This window comes from Chelonia mydas, chromosome 1 (assembly GCF_015237465.2).
Source record: "Chelonia mydas isolate rCheMyd1 chromosome 1, rCheMyd1.pri.v2, whole genome shotgun sequence".
In the NCBI taxonomy this organism is placed as follows: Eukaryota; Metazoa; Chordata; order Testudines; family Cheloniidae; genus Chelonia; species Chelonia mydas.
The window spans coordinates 91,831,304-91,836,607 of NC_057849.1; positions in this window are offsets into that span (position 1 = coordinate 91,831,304).

A 5,304-nucleotide genomic window follows, 5' to 3' on the forward strand; every position below is an offset into this window, starting at 1 on the left:
CTCACATGATTAACAATATGAGAGTCAGAAAATGCTTCAAACATTTGAATGGACATAACTTGTTCCAATTGATTCAAGAATTATTTTAGTACAAAGATAATTTGGCATTGAGATTAAGTAATTTTTTATGTAAGCCTTCCATTTTGATAGTGTAATATAAATAGAGAGAGTGGAATACATGTCCGTTATTCTAAACAGTATGTTAGTGGCACAGCAAGCCCATTTCTATGGCATGTTGTTTGCATCCTATTCACATAATTAACAATAATACTTTGGACCCTAGAGTTCTTTATGGTACTTTGTGGTTATTAATAAAATAAGCCAGATAACACCTTGTGAAACAAGAAGTACCTGAGGTGAAATCCTGGCTTCACTGCAGTCAATAGGATTTTCACCATTGACTTCAGTTGAGCCAGGATTTCACTGCTGTTTAAAACAGGATTACATTAATGCCAATTATTTACTTGTTAGAGTGTGCCAGCAGGCTCTACATGGGGAAGTTAGATTGCAACACATTAGAGTGCTCTACATATCACAGCCCTCTAGAGCACTTTGCTGAACCATGTAGACAAGCCCTAACAATCAATCACTTAGCAGCATGAGATATTTGGGACAAAATTTACCTCTAGGTTGCAACTCGTATTGGGGAGAACCTTAATGAAGTTCCATTGTGATACTGAAACTTAACAATGAGGTCAGTCAGCTGTAGCATTGAATCATTTAATTGGCACATTTCTGTTTCTACTATATAATCAAAGAAAGTTTATTTGAGTACAGTGGAGCCCCATGTGTTCAAAGGGTTTTTTATTTGTTTGTTTGTGTTCTTTACACTGTGGCTTAGCTTCAGGTAGTTATTTAGTAGTTCATTCAAGTCAATTAAAATCTTCAGCTGTGCTTGTGTGGGGCTGCATGTGCTCAACCTGGTTGGATAACTGGACCCAGATAAATAACTGGTATTGCCAGTCTGAGGTTGAATTGTGTGCATGTGTGTAGATAGAATAGCATTTTCTTGGTTTGGGCTTTATTTTTACAAACACACAAAGAACAGAAACATACAGTGGGTACAATGTGTGTTTAAAGCTGCAGTACTGGCTGAGCTCTGAAAGGTGGCATTTTCATAGAGTTTAAGACCAGCAGGGATCATCAAATCATCTATTCTGACCTCCTGTATATCACAGGCCACTAAACACCATGCAGCCATCCCCACACCAAGCCAACAACCAGAATTAGACCAAAGTATTAGCCCTCAGGAGACTAAACCATTTTGTGACACAAGCAGAGAACAGGAAGGAGGGACTAAAGAACACCAGTGTCCAAGACCCCTGCAATGGCAAGGAATTGATTAAGGCTATGTTCACACTGCAGAGTTTTGTCACCAAAGTTATGCCACTTTAATTAAAGCTCTTTAATTAAACTGCTGTTGCATGTCCACACTATCCTCCTTGTGTTGGCAGAGTGCATCTATACTAGCAGCTCTTTCATTGACACAGAGAGAAGTGCACTGTGGGTAACTATGCCACTGTGCAACTGGTCGCAGGGTGCTTTAGGAAGGGTTTGCAATGCCTCAAGGGCAGGTACAGCATCACATGATGCATATTTCTCAATCCCATTGTTCCGTGGGCATCCTACTAGATTGCGAGCTGCTTTTCAACTGAAGTGGGGGAACAGGGAGAGCGTGTGACAGGGAGTGTGTGTGGTGGGGGCGGGGGAGAGACAGAGTGTGTGTTGGAAGAATGTACAAGAGAGTATGGGAGGGATATATGTGAGAGAGACAGAGTGTATTGGGGGAGAGTAAGTGTGTTGGCAGGCAGTCTCTAAGTTCAGACAGCTGTTGAAAGCAACCAGTCCTGAGGAAGACGGAAGGGGACACCCCTGACATCAGCCTCCACCTCCCTCCCTGGCTCTGCACAGCAAATCAGTGTCTCTCTCTCACACACACACACGCACACACACACCCCTGCATGCTTGCCTGCCTCTGTGTTTGTAGTGCAGGAGCAGGAGCATTCCACATTAATAATTTGCTCTTTGTTCTGGAGCTGAGCGGCAAGCTGAGCTGTCAGAACTTCACAGAGCTTTGAAAGGGGAGGGGCACATCCCTGCAGGACAGCCGAATTCAAAACAGTGAGCAGAGCGGTCACGACCTGGGGAAGGCCAGTTCAGGCGATATAACAAACGGCAGTGTCTACACTGACACTTTGTCACTTTAGCTTTGCCGCAAAAAGCCCTATGTCTCCCATCGAGGTGGTTTTATTTTGTTGCCAAAACTGCAGAGTTTTGTCGCCAGAAGTGGCATTGCAGTGTGTACACCTCCACTGTTTTGCTGCCAGAAGCTGCTTTTTGCTGTCAAAACTCTGCAGTGTAGACAAGGCCTAAGTGAGATATACCCAGGTGATCCTAGCAAATGACCAGTGCCCCATGCTGCAGACAAAGGCAACCCCAACCCCAAGGTCCCTGTCAATCTGACTGGGGAAAATTCCTTACTGATCCCACTGTTGTGGGGTAGATACACCCTATCAATGGGTATTTGTATAGTCAGCAGGGAGCTTACCAGAGCCGGCACCAGCATTCCAAGCAGGTGCTTGGGGCGGCACTGTGAAAGGGGCGGCAGTCCATGTGCCGTCAGGGCGGCGTCTCGTCTTTCCGCAGCGGTGGCAATTCAGCAGCAGCCTCTTTCCTTTGGCTGCCTGGGCAGCAATTCGGTGGCAGCCCTACTCTGCAGGCTGCACCGCGGCGGCAATTTGGCAGCAGCTTCTGTCTTCAGACGTCCTGCTTGGGGCTGCAAAAATGGTAGAGCCGGCCCTGGAGCTTACACCCCGATTGCTAGAGTCTCTCTGATGGCCTAAGCCAGAAAACGGGAGAGGGTGACCTAGTGGTCAGAGTCTTTGGGCTAACCTTGCTCTCAGGACAGCCTGGGGTGCTCAGGCCCTCAGGTAGGGCAGAGCAGCAAACAGTCTCAATAGTCTCTGGTGAACGGTGGACAACCGCAAGCTTCTAGGCCTAAGGTGGTGGGAAGTTGCCACCCTGATGTGGGGTGGCGGCAGTGGGTAGGAGGACCTGGGCCTACCTGTTCCACCCAGTCCCAGCCCAGAACCCTAAGAGTGGCTGGGGGGTCCCATCACTGGGTCAACAGGGCTTCCACCGAAACATGCTGATGAGTCTCCTGGTTCTACAACCGGACTAGTGTCTATTTCCCCTGGACCACTTCCTACCCAGTCTCCCAGTACAGAGGTCCATGGATCCTCTGTGTCTCTGAGGTCATCTGCTGGCAAGGTCTGCACTGACCATCTGGTGTCCACCTGGGTTTCGGTGAGCCTGGCCTTTGTGAAGTGGGGCTCCCAGAGCTCTGTGGAAGGAGCTTGCAATAACTGTCCATTCTCCTCAGTGGTCCAGCCAAACTGAGCTGGGCTGCTTCCCCCTTTATACTCTGTCTCCAGGCTGAGCATGCCCAGCAGGAACGGAGGGGGATGGCTTCCTCAGGCTGCAATGCACAGTTAACCCCTGCAGGGCCAGTTCGGGGTAGATATACCCCATCACACCCACATATGCCAATCAGTGAGACCTTGAGCATGTGAGTAAGACCCACCAACCAGCCTAGTACCTGAGAAACAGTATTCTTGGCATCATCTCTGAGCACCCACCCACTTTAAAAGCACTTAATCAGGTGATGTGCCTACATCCCTCTGATTTCAATAGGAGGTAGGCACCTAACCTGCTTAAATGCCTTTGAAAATCATACTAAGCACCTATCTGCATCTTAAGTGCTTAAATACCTTTGAAAATCTGGACCTAAATGATTGACATGCCTAAATGCCTCTTTAGGCACCTAAGTCCAACATGTAAGTGCCACTGACATTTTTAAGACTACCTATCAGCTGCTACATAACCCAAGTCTGCATGGCGTCTAAATTTCCCTTGAAGGTGTGTATAAAAATGCCTAAGTTCTGAAACCACCCCACAAATAAGAAGCTGCTAGAAGCCCTAATGCAAACCCCAGTGACCCTGAAGAGGGACTCTCAAAAATAGATATATACACATCTATACCCCTGATGGCAAACTGTGAGCTCACCTACAGGCTTTCGGTCCACACAAAAGACAAGTGGGGAGGGAGTTGGTAATAGCCATCCATGTATCCAGAAAACCAAATAGCTCAGTGGGTTTAGGCACTCACCTAGGATGTGGGATACCCACATTTGAATCCCCCAAATCTACCTGATTTGGAGCAGGAACTTGAGCCTGTATCTTCCACGTTCCAGGTGAGTACACTAACCTGCAGAGTCTCTCTCTCTCTCTCTGGCCACTGAATAATTACAGGTAGTTATTTTTATACAATGGAACAGCTCCAAATTGGCAAGAATGAATACCTAAGTCTCCTTTGAAAATGGAATTTATGAGCCTAAATCCTTAAGGCTCTATTGAAATTTTTTCCTGTCGACACAATTATGGTGAATTTAGATTGAGTTATAGGATGATGCAGAAATGGTATTTTACTCTACAAATAGTTCCATTTAATGAATGGGAGTACTTGTCAAGTAATATGCTGTTAAGCAGATTAAGGATATCACAGTCTTAGTTAGCAAGTTTGGGGGATTTGTCTAGTCCTTTAGTAGTATCCATTCCCAAAGTCCTGGCACAGAGCTGCCAGCAATGGTGGTGTGCTGATTTAAAATTAAATGTGCCAAAGAGGAAGAATCAATGACACATGAATAATTTTATTTATTTATTTATTTTAATTTGTATTGCTATCATACCCAGATGTCCCACTCAGAATTTGAGGCACATTGTTCTAGATGGTGCACAAACATATAAGACAACATTGCCTACCCCGCGGAGTTTACAATTTATGGAAGACAATCAACATATGGAGGGTGGAGCAGAAAGATGCAGGCAAATAGATTAAAGCATTATCTAATCTTTTCAAATAATGGATATGTTACACTTCAGCTGCACCCACTTGGCCTCTCCAAGTATCCTGAAGACATCATAGAGGCTGTGTGTTTTGAGGAGAAGATAGTAGCCTAAAGGATCAGCTGGCTAGGGCATTCCATATGAAGGGGGGTAGCATAGAAGAAGGCATGAAGACAGTTGTGTGAAAGAAGAACAAACAAGCAGTTAAGGATGGAACAATTGCCCAAATGGTGGAGGCTGTGGTGACACTAAAAGAACTGAAAGAAAATGAGCACAGAGGGAGGAGCTGTGAAGGGCTGTCACCATGAGAAGAAACTGGAACTTGGAGTAGGTGAAAAGGGGAGCCAGAGAAGGAATCCAAAGGGTGCAGGAGTAATATGGTGACAGCAACTGGAAAGA